Here is a 14,851-nt window from a genome sequence, read left to right as displayed (position 1 = left end):
GTGGAAAGCTGAAGCAGTGGCAGAAGATGCACCAACAGCAATAGTGGAGGCGACGGTGTGAGTGAGACTGGCGCCATCACCCGGACGGCGAGAGGCTGAACCAACACTTCACTCACTGATAAGATTAAACCAATATATATCTCTATTATATCATCCAACAACAATAAACTCTCTCCTTCACATGATGATTTACGTCTTCAGCCGCTCACTAATGTTGATAATTTGAATAATTTTAATAACTTGGGAGAGCGATTATTTTGTTGACCTTTTTCAGAGTTGATTATTTTAGTAATATATAATAATCTATGTGATCACTGTGTAATAATTTGAGATATAGAGAATAATCTTACCAAAACACAATTATTATTATCCCCCAGAGAGAGACTACTGGGGTGTATATATGTCTGGTGTCGGTCTGTATGTCTGTCGGTCTGTGGCCACTTCTACCTGTTGTGATGGCGGGAAAGTGAATTTGATAATATCTCGCAATTAAATTTTCCTCAAAGAATATAATATAAGCTTCGTAAATATATAATTATAGTCCATAAATTATGGAACACACTTGAGTTAATAAACTAAATTAATTATATCTACAGTATATTATAATTAATTTAATGATCAACACGATACTCTCTCTTCAAACATAACAATAAGTTTCTTCTTCCTATCTCGTTAATATCAATAAATCACAAAGTATTATAAACAAGGCTGACATTGTTTTTTTTGTTTGTTTTTCAAGTAAATTTTATGTCATTCAATAATATGTCACAACAATAATACCCGGAACTTCTCGCCGCCCTCCCACACAACGCCGGGGTTAAGTCTACGGACCCGCCATGCCACGTTTCACTTACTCCCTCGACGCTATGTTCTTAGTGCATTCATTTCCTTCGCCTAGGTGTGTGGTGTGGTGTGGTGTGGTGTTATGGTGTGGTGTTATGATGTGGTGTTATGATGTGGTGTTGTGTTATGGTGTGGTGTTGTGTTATGGTGTGGTGTTATGGTGTGGTGTTATGATGTGGTGTGGTGTTGTGGTGTGGTGTTGTGTTATGGTGTGGTGTTGTGTTATGGTGTGGTGTTGTGTTATGGTGTGGTGTTGTGTTGTGGTGTGGTGTTATGGTGTGGTGTGGTAAGGTGTGGTGTTATGGTGTGGTGTGTGTGTGTATAATAACAGGTCAGGTGTCATCATCATTGATGATCATATTGTTGAAAGTAAAATTTGAGAGCATCTGTTTATTTGGAGGGAGAGAGAGAGGGAGGGTGAGGACTTGGCCAGTATGGTTGGAGGGAGGGGCGGGGGCGAAAGGAATTGGTCAGCTAGGCCGTAATAAAGGATAAGATAGGGGAGAGGCAGCAGGGCTTGAAGGACTGGAGGGAGGGAAGGAGAGAGGGGGCAGGAGGGGGAAAGAGGAGGGGAGGAGAGGGGGAGGGGGAGGGGGAGGAGAGGGGCAGGAGGGGGGGGGGAGGGGGAGAGAGGGGGAGGGCGGGCAGAAGGGGGGAGGGCAGGATGGAAGGGGAGGAGGGAAGGGAGGACTGGAGGGAGGGGGAAGGAGGGAGGGGCTTGGAGTGAGGGGGAGGGAGGGGTGGGAGGTGAGGAGTGGGAGAGTGAGGGGGAGGGAGGGGGAGGCAGGAGGAGGGCAGGAGGTGAGGGAAGGAGGAGGGAGGGTGGGAGGTGAGGTGGGAGGTGAGGGGGAGGAGGGAGGCAGGAGAGAGGGAGGGTAGGAGGTGAGGGGAGGAGAGGACTGGACGGAGGGGAGGGGAGGACTGGAGGGAGGGGGGGAGGGGAGGACTGGAGGGAGGGAAGGAAGGAGGGGAATGACTGGAGGGAAGAAAGGAGGAAGGGGTAAGGGACTGGAGGGAGGGCACCACACAGCTCGACTGGCCGGCGCCGCACACCACCGTCAGTGTCGCCGTCAGGTCGCCAAGTGTGTAGATAAAAATGTTGTTGACTTCTTTGTTGGGTAAATACTTGATGTGGCAACCCAAGCTTACAAATAATATTATATATATACTGTGTAACCAGACAAGGAGTTTAAAGGGTAATATTAAAGACAATCAATTTAAAAGGAAACAAATATTTTTCACACGGATCTTATTAAAAGTTAAGGTAAACTAAAGGTAATACTAATATCATCTAATATATAAATTTATTGTAATTAAGGAGGGATGTTAATAACTCTAATGTTTACAAGTTTATGGTAACAATCCACTTAAGACTATAACATGCTTGATGCTGAGGAGTGATGTCTGTAGCGTCCCGGTCTTACAGGAGTCACCCATCACTACTGCTGACGACGACCAGACTGTACACTAATGTATGGTCGTAGATTATTACTCCGGTGAGGGCCGCATGATGCTGGGGCGATGAGGGCTGGGACTGTGAGAAGTAAGGGCCGCATGATGCTGGGAGGAGGGCTGGGGGGGTGATGAGGGCTGGGACTATGAGAGGTGAGGGCCGCATGATGCTGGAAGGAGGGCTGGGGGGTGATGAGGGCTAGGACTTTGAGAGGTGAGGGCCGCATGATGCTGGGAGGAGGGCTGGGGGGGTGATGAGGGCTGGGACTATGAGAGGTGAGGGCCGCATGATGCTGGGAGGAGGGCTAGGACTATGAGAGGTGAGGGCCGCATGATGCTGGGAGGAGGGCTGGGGGGGTGATGAGGGCTGGGACTATGAGAGGTGAGGGCCGCATGATGCTGGGAGGAGGGCTGGGAGGAGGGCTGGGGGGGGGGTGTGATGAGGGCTGGGACTATGAGGTGAGGGCCGCATGATGCTGGGAGGAGGGCTGGGGGGGTGATGAGGGCTGGGACTATGAGAGGTGAGGGCCGCATGATGCTGGGAGGAGGGCTGGTGGGGGATGGACTATAAGAGAGTTCACATTGACTGCTGACTATGTTGAGGCAACTAGAGAAAACGGGTCTCCACTAAAGCCCGCGTGAGTATAATATTTATCGGCAGCTTCGGATCTCTCTCTACAGTGTGCTCTATCAGAGGATCTACAGCCGACGGTGTCTACTCTATAGTTCCACTGTAATACCGTCTACTACCGCTCACCTTTCCTTTAGGGTTGATAACGACCAAACTTGCACAAGGCAACGGCTTGCTGCCCGGAATGTTCAACGTCTTAAGCTTGAAAAAGAAAATGGTGGAGTCCAGGTTAGTATGTGGGGGAAACTCGGCTAAAACACAGCTCAAATATTTCTAACAGTTAGGAGTTAGTACACATTGAGATATTATATATAAAATAATTTGATGTACTGGTAAAATATATATTTAAAGATAATATCTATTATGGTAAAAGTAACAAACTATCCGTCGCTATGATAACTGGGGCAGTAGTTTATAACGAGCAGGACACACTGTTATACACCTCAGCAGGTTCCTCCATACTTAATACACACTGACTCATGTATAAACTGTCCCAGTGTGTAATAATAATAATAATAATAATAATAATAATAATAATAATAATAATAATAATAATAATAATAATAATAATAATAATAATAATAATAATAATAATAATAATAATAATAATTTACTGTTTACCGACAAATACAGCGGCCATAACTTAAAATACACAAATAACAAAGATGGTACATAAATACAGTACTGTATATAATCACATAGGGAGGGAGGGGGGGGGGGTCAATTAACACGGCATTTCAGCACAAGTTACAGTACAAAGGTGACAATGGTAGAGTGAACACCTAAGTTTTCTACGAGCTGTTGATGATTTTTTACAATGGTCGGGATGAGGCTGTTCTTATAGCGATCAGTACAGGGGTCGTATGTTGCTGTGTATGTCTGTGCTTTAGTTATGGAAGTACAGAAACTCATAAACAACGGATGATTAGCCACCCACTGAGTTTACTTCATTCATGATCCCGAAGCATTTATGGACAGAATAATGTATCAGTTTACTGCTTCGGGTTCACGAGTTTGAATCTTTCGGGGGTTCGTGGTTCAGGAGGAGAGGTGAACGGATACTACCCAACTGTATGAGTGTATGACGCCACAATTGAACTCCTGTTTATCATACACCAGTGACACTATACTTGCTTCAGCCTTGGTGGCGATAATGGTGCAGGCAACACCACACAACACCACACAACACCACAATAAGAATAACACCATCGATCACTATATAAACACCACCACACTGTACAACACTACACAACAATAACACACAATAACAACATCAGCCACTGTATAGACAACATACCACACCATACACTATACAGCAGAAACAACAACACCATCAGCCAATGTATAGACAACACACCATACCATACACTATACAGCAGAAACAACAACACCATCAGCCAATGTATAGATTTCTGAGTCTATCTTTGCCTTGACATTTGAAGACACAGCCGACCTTTATCTTGCTGGCGCTCCTCTCCCACCATGGCGAAGCTCCTTACCGTAGCTACGTTACTTCACCAGCTCCCTGCTTCACACACACACCTAAGCTGAGACTGTGTTGGTTATCTTACTTAAACATTTTATATATTAAGAAAATCTGTTGCTGCTTTAGTTAGACGTATTAAGGAGACACTACATACATACATACATGTTGGTAGGTAGGTGAGTGTGTGTGTGTGTGTGTGTGTGTGTGTGTGTGTGTAATAATAATAATAATAATAATAATAAACGGTTTATTAATAGAGTTGCAGCCGGTGGCTGAAAATATACAGACTTACATTTGATTTAGACATAATGATATAATATGCATTGAATACATTTACAGGGCTGCACAGTACATAAATCAGGAGTTGTTTATTATTTTAACAATAGATGGGATGGTGCTGTTCTTATATCTATCGGTGCGGGCTCTTATGGGCTGAATTTTGTTGTAGTGGCGGACTGCGCGAGTTGGGTGGGGGGCTGCAGGAGATGGCGAGGGTGGTGCAGTAGTCCACGGCCAAACCTTTCCAGTGCTTGGTGGTGGAGGTCACTGAGGTATGGCATTTTCAGGGTGGAGAGAGCGTTGGTGTAGCCGGAGTATTCCGCGCCGAGCATGATTCTGCAGGCCCTTTTCTGTACCTTCTCTAGCTGACGTTGTTGGGTGGAGTTGAGAGAAGACGACCAGGCTGGTGACGCATACGTTAGTTAGGGGAGAATAAAGGCGTTGTAGATGGTCCTCAGCTCTGGACGTGGGTGTCCCAAGTGACCTAAGTCTTCGTAGCATGTAGAGACGGTACGAGGCTGCCTTGACTGTGTTATTTACATGGGCCTTCCAGTCAAGTTTGTTGTCTATAGTTACACCCAGGAGTTTGGCAGACTGCACCAGCTGGAGAGGATGGGCACCCACTGTGACTGCTGGGGCTTGCACTGGAGTGGTGGCGGTATTGATGTGCATGACTACGGTTTTGGTGTGGTTGATGGTGACCTTGTTCTCCGTAGTCCATGCCTGTAGCCTGTCCAGGGTGCCTTGGAGCGATGAGTAGTCTGGTGCGGTGTTGTCCACTGAAACCCCCACAGTGCAGTCATCCACGTACTTCCACCTGTGAGGAGTGTCCGATAGAGCGTCGTTGATCAGGATGAGGAAGCACAGTGGTCCCATCTTGGTCCCCTGGGGAACACCGCAGGTGAGGTGTTGGAATGTAGAGACCAAGCCCTGATACCTCACTGCTTGACGGTGTCCACTCAAGAAATCAGTGAGCCATGAGACCAGGTTGGTGGGCAGCCCTAGTGCAATAGCCTTGTTAATAACAGTTCAGTGATCAACAAGGTCAAAGGCCTTCCTGAAGTCCACAAGGGCAACGGCCAGTGATGTCTTTCGTTTCTGCAAGTTTTTGTGCAGAAAATCCAGAAAGCTCACCAAGCAGTGTGATGTAGAGGAGGTCCTCATATTGCCAAATTGCTGTGTGTGTGTGTGTGTCTGTGTGTGTGTGTGTGTGTGTGTGTCTGCAGCATCCCCCTACATCAAATACCACTCTTTAGCATATAACGTCAGGCAATCGTTCGCCAGTCTCCCTCCTGCGGGGGTATTGGCATTATAGTGAGGAGAAGTGTTTCCCGAGCGGGGTTATTCTGAGAAGTCGATCACCAGTCCGCCATGAAGTCAACACCAACGCAAATATTGAAGATATGGATGAGTTTGTATAATCTCTCTCTCTCTCTCTCTCTCTCTCTCTCTCTCTCTCTTATTATCTTATTCGTTCTTATTTTTTCTTTATTATTTTTCTCTTATTCTCTCTCAAGGTCACTCAAAGGTCAAGGTCACTAAAAGGTCATTGCTTTTAAGGTCCCTCAAAGGTCAAGGTCCTTGCTCCAATACCGCCAGATAAGATTATTCAAGATGGTCGCCGGCGGCATCTTTTGTTTACTGTGATCGACCCAGAGTAAAGGTGTGGAGGTTAAAAGTGCTTCAGGCGGTATGAAAGAATTACTGTACCTCGCTGGAGAGAACAACCTGGTCTTTGTTGACTATTTTGGGTCGAATTGTCTTGTTTATCATTGTTTGTTTACCTGTTCTATCTCGGTAGACATTGTTTGTTTACCTGTACTGTCTAGGTATATTGTTTGTATACCTACACTGTCTAGGTACATTGTATACCTGCATTTTAGGTATATTGTACGTATACCTAGTGCCTACACTGTCTAGGTATACATAGTTTGTCTACCTACACTGTCTAGGTATACATAGTTTGTCTACCTACACTGTCTAGGTATACATAGTTTGTCTACCTACACTGTCTAGGTATACACAGGATGTATTCTTTCACTTCAGATGGCTTTAGTGATGTATGTCTGAAAGCATCTTGTTTATATTCCAGAGTCAGCACCAACCCCCTGCCTCCAAAACCAACCTCCTACCTCCAAAACTAACCACCGGCATCCAAAACTCACACCCCTACCTCCAAAACTAACCTCCTGCCTCCATAACTCACCCCCTACCTCCAAAACTAATCTCCTACTTCCATAACTCACCCCCTACCTCCAAAACTAACCTCCTGCCTCCAAAACTAACCTCCTACTTCCATAACTAACCTCCTGCCTCCAAAACTAACCTCCTGCCTCCAAACTTCCATATTGAATCCCAGCACAGATGGGTGAGTTATGACGCTCTCTTGCCGTGACGAGAGCCAACACGAAACAGCTTTTATTTTTCAACGGATGAACTTGATATTGAGAGAGAGAGCTGGGAGTGGTTGAGAGCTAGAGAGCTGGGAGTGGTTGAGAGATAGAGAGCTGGGAGTGGTTGAGAGTTAGAGAGCTGGGAGTGGTTGAGAGTTAGAGAGCTGGGAGTGGTTGAGAGCTAGAGAGCTGGGAGTGGTTGAGAGATAGAGAGCTGGGAGTGGTTGAGAGCTAGAGAGCTGGGAGTGGTTGAGAGTTAGAGAGCTGGGAGTGGTTGAAGTTAGAGACTGGGAGTGGTTGAGATTAGAGAGCTGGGAGTGGTTGAGAGTTAGAGAGCTGGGAGTGGTTGAGAGTTAGAGAGCTGGGAGTGGTTGAGAGTTAGAGAGCTGGGAGTGGTTGAGAGCTAGAGAGCTGGGAGTGGTTGAGAGCTAGAGAGCTGAGACAGAGATTGAGAAAGAGAACTGGTAGCGCTCGAGAGAGAGACAGCTGGGAATGCCTGAGACAGAGAGCTGGGAGTGCCTGAGAGAGAAAGAAAGAGAGTTGGATTTTCTGAGAACGAGAACTCGGAGTCGATAATAATACACATAATGTTAAGGTATAATTCAAGAGACTTCGAGGTGACATTCAAAGCTGTTTTAAACCCGGAACTATACACACTACACTCTCCAAACACACTCGACACACTCACTCACTACACTCTCCAAACACACTCACCACACTCTCCAAACACACTCACGACACTCTCCAAACACACTCACCACACACACTCACCACACTCTCCAAACACACTCACCACACTCACTCACCACACTTTCCAAACACACTCACCACACTCTCCAAACACACTCACCACACACACTCACCACACACACTTACCACACTCTCCAAACACACTCACCACACTCACTCACCACACTCACCACACACACTCACCACACGTCATATTTTTAATTCCTTCACATAAAAAAGAACTTTACTCCCAGACACAATATTCAAAGGTAAAATTCCTTATATATATGAACTGACACCTAAGAGGCATAGTTAGGTCAGGTGTTAAATCAGTCATATATAGAACAGGTAAGTGACACAGCATGTAGTTACCTGTCCAGTACAATAATTAACCTTAGTTCTCCACAGGTGTATATATTAATAAACATAATATATTTTAAGGTAAATTCCCCAGGTGTAAATAACAATAAACATTACTTATATAATGTTTATGCGTATATTGTATGTGTGTGTAAACTGTATATACACACACATGACTACTTCCCTGATACTTTCTCGTCATGTAGTCAATTTATTTCATGTTAAGACAAGATTAATGTACAAGACAAACATGATATATACAAGTAATTCCCCCCTCCCCCCTCCCCGCCTCCCACTACCACCCGTCTCGTCTCCCCAGTACCCCCCCCCCCCTCCCCTCCCTACCGTCATCTCGTCCTCCCAGTACCCCCCTCCCCCTCCGCCTCCACCGTCCCGTCTCTCGTCTCCCCAGTACCCCCCCCAGCAGGAACAAAACACAACACCTCCTCAATAAACAACAAAAGGAAGAAAGATTTACCTGGTGTCTCTCCTCCCTGGGGGTGGTGGGCCGGGTGTTGGTGTTGGCGTTGGAGGAGGAGGGCGTGCTGGCCCGGCTGGAGTCCCCCATCTTGGTAGAAGTTAAGGAGGCTTCACGAGTCTCAGGAAGAATTGTATAATTGACTTTATCTTCACGACGAAGGACAACTGGTGGGCCAGATCTCTTACTTGTGGGGAGTGTGTCTGGTGAAGCAAGGTGTTATTTCTGTCTTGCAATTGTTTTTAAAGTTTGTCGTCGTGTTTAGTAATTCACGTCTGAATAATATTTGAGCAGTGTGAGTCAGGAGCCGCCATAAACACAAGGGCTTAACAGTACACACGTTTAAACAACACTAGAGGTGACTTGAGACTGACAACACAACTGAGTTTTTCTTCAGTACAACATTTGTTTTATTAGTGTTGTCCCATATTGTTGTCAGGTTAGTGAGGGAGGCTGAGTGATGAAGGTGTCAGTCTGGTAGAGGGTAGGCCATGACCTGCTCTCTGCTGTACAGGTCGCTGGCTGACTGTAGGCTTGTGTCCATCACCGTCTCACACTCAACCTTCACAGTTATTCAATATTTCGTTTAGTTTAACACACATCAACAGTTACTGTTTATATGTTAACCAATTCTTTCTGACAATCACTCGTAAAGTAATACAAAATCAAAAATACTTCAACTATCCACTAAAGTCAGTCTATTTCAGTCTTTCACCCAACAACTGACTGTATTAACACTGAGGAACCAATGAGTTTGTGGTCCGGTACAAACACCTCCCTTCAGGCTTATAGTAACGTCTGTAGCAGCTCACAGATAACGAAGACACGGGTAACGAAGATGACGATAACGAAGTGTGCCGAGTAGTGGTGGTGCTGCAGAGAGAACGAACGAACGAACAGAAGGAGGAGATGAAGGTGTGGCAGGAGGAGAAAGGTACAACTGCCGGAGGATATTGCAGGGTTATTGCAGTCGTTGTGGCCACTTATTGCCAGTTGCATATGTCGAAACAATCTGCAAAGAAAACGAGAATAACATTAGAAGATAATAATGAGAGGAGAAACTTAATTATTCCTAAACACGAAAAGAGACAAACACAAGTAATAAAAATCACACTCACACAAATCACATGACAATTAACACAGAATGGAAAAAAAACAACAGAAGGATAATGAAATAACAATGAAAAAAAGAATGAAGAAGGATTAGAACCACCTACCACTGGCCGGGTCTGACAACCTTCTTTACCGACTCATTAAAGAGACGTAAACAGAACTATAATCACCTGGCCTCATTACCTGTCCATACCTGTTATAATGTTAGGTTAGGTCAGGTCAGGTCAGGTCAGGTTAGGACAGGTCAGGACAGGACAGGACAGGTCAGGTCAGGTCAGGTCAGGTCAGGTCAGGTCAGGTCAGGTCATTCTTGTTATATTTATGTATATAACTTGTGTTTCCTCTCGCACCAACGTTCCCGTTTTCTCTGTTTTCTTTTGATGTTTTATTTTTTCAACCATTGTTTTTTTTTTTACATTTTTTGTTTGTTTTATTCCATCCCAATATTGTGTTGTTCTGGTCTGGACGGTTTTTATGTTTTCAGTATTTGTTTTTGTTTTAGTCTGAGTGATTTTGTTTTATTTTTGATTGGTTGTTTATTTGTTTTTATTTTTTGTTTGTTGGTTTTTGTTTATTTGTTTTTTGTTTGTTTTTTATTGTTTGTTCCCTTGACACTAACATCACCCTGTCCTTGATCCCTTGTCCTCCCCTGTCATATATTACTGTCAGGTTCCTCTACCTAACTTAATCCAGTTCAACCTAACCTAACCTAACCTAATCCTAACCTACCCTAACCTAACCTAACCTAACCTAACCTAACCTAACCTAACCTAATCCTAACCTAACCTAATCCTATCCTAACCTAACCTAACCTAACCTAACCTACCCTAACCTAACCTAACCTACCCTAACCTAATCCTAACTCAATCTGATGCGACTAAACCAATTCCACAGTCCACTAAACTCCTCCATCTATCCATCTGTCTATCCATCTATCCATCTGTCTATCAATCTATCCATCCATCTGACAGCATAAAGACAGCCGTATACCCCAGACAATGTTAAAGCAACGCAATGAGCTTTCAATAGTCGCCCACCACACTGACTGTCGCTGTCTGTCCTCAACGGGGTGACAGCCGGCGCCAGCACAGCATCCAGACAGCAGCACCACACTCCACTGACAGCAGCACCACACCCACTGACAGCCGGCGCCAGCACAGCATCAGACAGCAGCACCACCTCCCACTGACAGCAGCACCACACTCCACTGACAGCCGGCGCCAGCACATCCAGGCAGCAGCACCACACTCCACTGACAGCAGCACCACACTCCACTGACAGCCAGCGCCAGCACAGCATCGAACAGCAGCACCACACTCCACTGACAGCAGCACACACCCCACTGACAGCAGCACCACACTCCACTGACAGCAGCACCACACCACCCTGACAGCAGCACACACTCCACTGACAGCAGCACCACACTCCACTGACAGCAGCACCCTCCACTGACAGCAGCACCACACTCCACTGACAGCAGCCAGACACAGCTGACTAGTAGTAAACAATGATGACACGATAAACAACCGCTTAATGATAAAAAAGTAATATAAACAAACAAACAAACACCATAAACAAACAAGTCACGAGGTAAACAATTTTCACCTCGACCGGATACAAACAACAGCAGCTGGCCGAGGTAAACACACACACACAGAGGAAGGCGACCGCTTGACCCATTATGAGAGAAACAACATATAAATAACGCCAGACGCACGTTCTCTCGCCTCCAGTAATGGCGGGAACATGGTGGTGGTGGTGGTGTGGACGTGACGATAAACCTCGGGACATAATGGCGGTGGTGTCATCCTCGGGCCAAATCCTCAACCATTATAAATAATATCGTCTGATTACTGAAGCTTGGGGTCATATTGTCTGTCTGTCTGTCCTCTGTGTCTGTCTCTGCCTGTCTGTCTGTCTGCTTATCTCTCTCTCTCTTTCTCTCTCTCTCTCTCTCTCTCCCCGGTATCTGGACCCCTACTTTACGGAACTATCGACCGCTACCTGACCCGGAAGTTGATGACCCCCCCCAGCAGGTCACTGAGTACAGGTTTAGGTTATAGTCTAGGTTTAACTTATTTAAGTCTGGGTTTAAGTTAACTTGAGGTCCGGGTTTAAGTCACTTGTAAGGGAGGGAGGGAGAAGGTCATCAGCCCAGCGCGTCAGCACCAGTGTCAGCAACAGTAAGACCTATGATGAAGGGAGGTCATCAGCCCAGCGTCAGCACCAGTGTCAGCAACAGTAAGACCTATGATGAAGGGAGGGTCATCAGCCCAGCGTCCACCAGTGTCAGCAACAGTAAGACCTATGATGAAGGGAGGTCATCAGCCCAGCGTCAGCACCGGTGTCAGCACCAGTAAGACCTATGATGAAGGAGGTCATCAGCCCAGCGTCCTTTTCGAGTGTCAACAACAGTAAGACCTATGATGAAGGGAGGTCATCAGCCCAGCGTCAGCACCAGTGTCAGCACCAGTAAGACTATGATGAAGGGAGGTCATATACCAGTGATGAATGAGGTCATCAGCCCAGCGTCAGCACCAGTGTCAGCACCCAGTAAGACCTATGATGAAGGAGGTCACGCCCAGCGTGAGGAAGATGATGGGAGGTCATCAGCCCAGCGTCAGCACCAGTGTCAGCAACAGTAAGACCTATGATGAAGGGAGGTCATCAGCCCAGCGTCAGCACCAGTGTCAGCACCAGTAAGACTATATGATGAAGGGGAGGTCATCAGCCCAGCGTCCTTCCAGTGTCAGCACCAGTAAGACCTAGACGATGAAGGGAGGTCATCAGCCCAGCGTCAGCACCAGTGTCAGCTTAACGGTAAGACCTATGATGAAGGGAGGTCATCAGCCCAGCGTCAGCACCAGTGTCAGCAACAGTAAGACCTATGATGAAGGGAGGTCATCAGCCCAGCGTCAGCACCAGTGTCAGCAACAGTAAGACCTATGATGAAGGAGGTCATCAGCCCAGCGTCAGCACCAATTGTCAGCAACAGTAAGACCTATGATGAAGGGAAGTCATCAGCCAGCGTCGCTTCCAGTGTCGGCAACAGTAAGACCTATGATGAAGGAGGGTCATCAGCCCAGCGTCAGCACCAGTGTCAGCAACAGTAAGACTATGATGGAGGTCATCAGCCCAGCGTCGGCACCATGCTTAACAGTAGACCTATGATGAAGGAGGTCATCAGCCCAGCGTCAGTACCAGTGTCAGCAACAGTAAGACCTATGATGAAGGGAGGTCATCAGCCCAGCGTCAGCACCAGTATCGCTTAACAGTAAGACCTGCCGGATGAAGGGAGGTCATCAGCCCAGCGTCAGCACCAGTGTCAGCAGAACCTATGATGAAGGGGAGGTCTCAGCCCACCAGTGTCAGCAACAGTAAGACCTATGATGAAGGGAGGTCATCAACCAGCGTCAGCAGCGTCAGCACCAGTGTCAGCAACAGTAAGACCTATGATAAAGGGAGGTCATCAGCCCAGCGTCAGCACCAGTGTCAGCAACAGTAAGACCTATGATGAAGGGAGGTCAGCCCAGCGTCAGCACCAGTGTCAGCAACAATAAGACCTATGATGGAGGGGTCATCAGCCAGCGTCAGCACCAGTGTCAGCAACAGTAAGACCTATGATGCAAGGGAGGTCATCAGCCCAGCGTCAGCACCAGTGTCAGCAACAGTAAGACCTTATGATGGAGCGGAGGTCATCAGCCCAGCGTCAGCACCAGTGTCAGCAACAGTAAGACCTATGATGAAGGGAGGTCATCAGCCCGCGTCAGCACCAGTGTCAGCAAGCCCAAAGGTCAGCAATCTGTGTCAGCAATAAAAGACCTATGATGGAGGAGGTCATCAGCCCAGCGTCAGACCAGTGTCGTTTAACAGTAAGACTCATGATGAAGGGAGGTCATCAGCCCAGCGTCAGCAGTGTCAGCAACACAGTAAGACCTATGATGGAGGGAGTCATGTCAGTGTCAGCACCAGTAAAAGACTCGAGATACGCAGATCTTTCATGCATGTTAAACTGCCTCATTTACATACTAACCGATGCTTCGCTTTACTGGACCAATTAAGAGCGATCAACATTTTTAGTCTCTTAGAATTGAATTAAAATGTTGAGGTAAAGAATAAATGTGAGAATGAGAGAGAGAGAGAGAGAGAGAGAGGGTAGAGAGAGAGAGAGAGACTCACCAGTCTCTCACAATACACCGGGGAGAAGAATGTTGTAGAAATATTTGTTCACCCACAATCTCCCTCCTCCCCTCCCCTCCCCTCCCCTCCCCTCCCCACTTTACTATCAACTTTATCGACGATTAAAACTCCCCCAAATCACCCCGAGTATAATTGCTTCAGTTCGAGTAATAAAGAAACTCTTCCCATTCACTAAGATTGCCGCCATAAAATCTTGTCCAAATATCCAACAAACTGTACCAGAACAACAACAACAACCAGGTGAGATCTGTGTACAGTTTGGTTGAGTTTGCCGCCACATTAGGGTTTTAGAAACTTGTTCATGTGGTATTTACGAAGTCTTTAAAGGTTGAATGAGGTAAATATGATCTCTTAGTGATTAGTTTGTGTTATGTATGAGCTAAGGTTGAAGATAATAAGCCCCTTCTGTCTCACACAATAGCCCCCTCTGTCCCACACAATTCCCCCCTCTGTCTCACACAATAGCCCTTCTGTCTTACACAATAGCCCCCTCTGTCTCACACAATAGCCCCCTCTGTCTCACACAATAGCCCCCTGTCTCACACAATAGTCCTCTGTCTCCACACAATATTACCTCTGTCTCACACAATAGCCTTCTGTCTTACACAATAGCCCCTCTGTCTCACACAATAGCCCTTCTGTCTCCACACAATAATAGCCCCCTCTGTCTCCACACAATAGCCCCCTCTGTCCCACACAATTCCCCCTCCTGTCTCACACAATAGCCCCTGTCTCACACAATAGCCCTTCTGTCTCACACAATGGCCCCTCTGTCTCACACAATAGCCCCCTCTGTCCCCCCACAATTTCCCCCCTCTGTCTCACACAATAGCCCCTTCTGTCCCACACAATAGCCCCCTCTGTCTCACACAATAGCCCCCTGTCTC

At 46.5% G+C, this 14,851-nt stretch overlaps 1 long non-coding RNA gene across 1 annotated transcript in view; it reads right to left on the bottom strand.

The window, feature by feature from the left end:
• Positions 1–3,045: 3,045 nt before the first annotated feature.
• LOC121876315 overlaps positions 3,046–14,851 on the bottom strand; it is a 78,623-nt gene continuing 66,817 nt past the window's right edge. Inside the window, exons 2-3 of the long non-coding RNA XR_006090752.1 lie at positions 8,652–9,663; positions 3,046–3,127 (exon numbers count right to left, since the gene is read on the bottom strand). This is a non-coding gene — a long non-coding RNA (uncharacterized LOC121876315). The remainder of the gene's footprint in view (positions 3,128–8,651; positions 9,664–14,851) is intronic.

The sequence above is a fragment of the Homarus americanus genome, unplaced genomic scaffold (genome assembly GCF_018991925.1).
Source record: "Homarus americanus isolate GMGI-L3 unplaced genomic scaffold, GMGI_Hamer_2.0 scaffold34921, whole genome shotgun sequence".
Taxonomy (NCBI): domain Eukaryota; kingdom Metazoa; phylum Arthropoda; class Malacostraca; order Decapoda; family Nephropidae; genus Homarus; species Homarus americanus.
The sequence above is the reverse complement of the archived record's forward strand: the minus strand, read 5'-3'. Positions and strand labels throughout refer to the sequence as shown.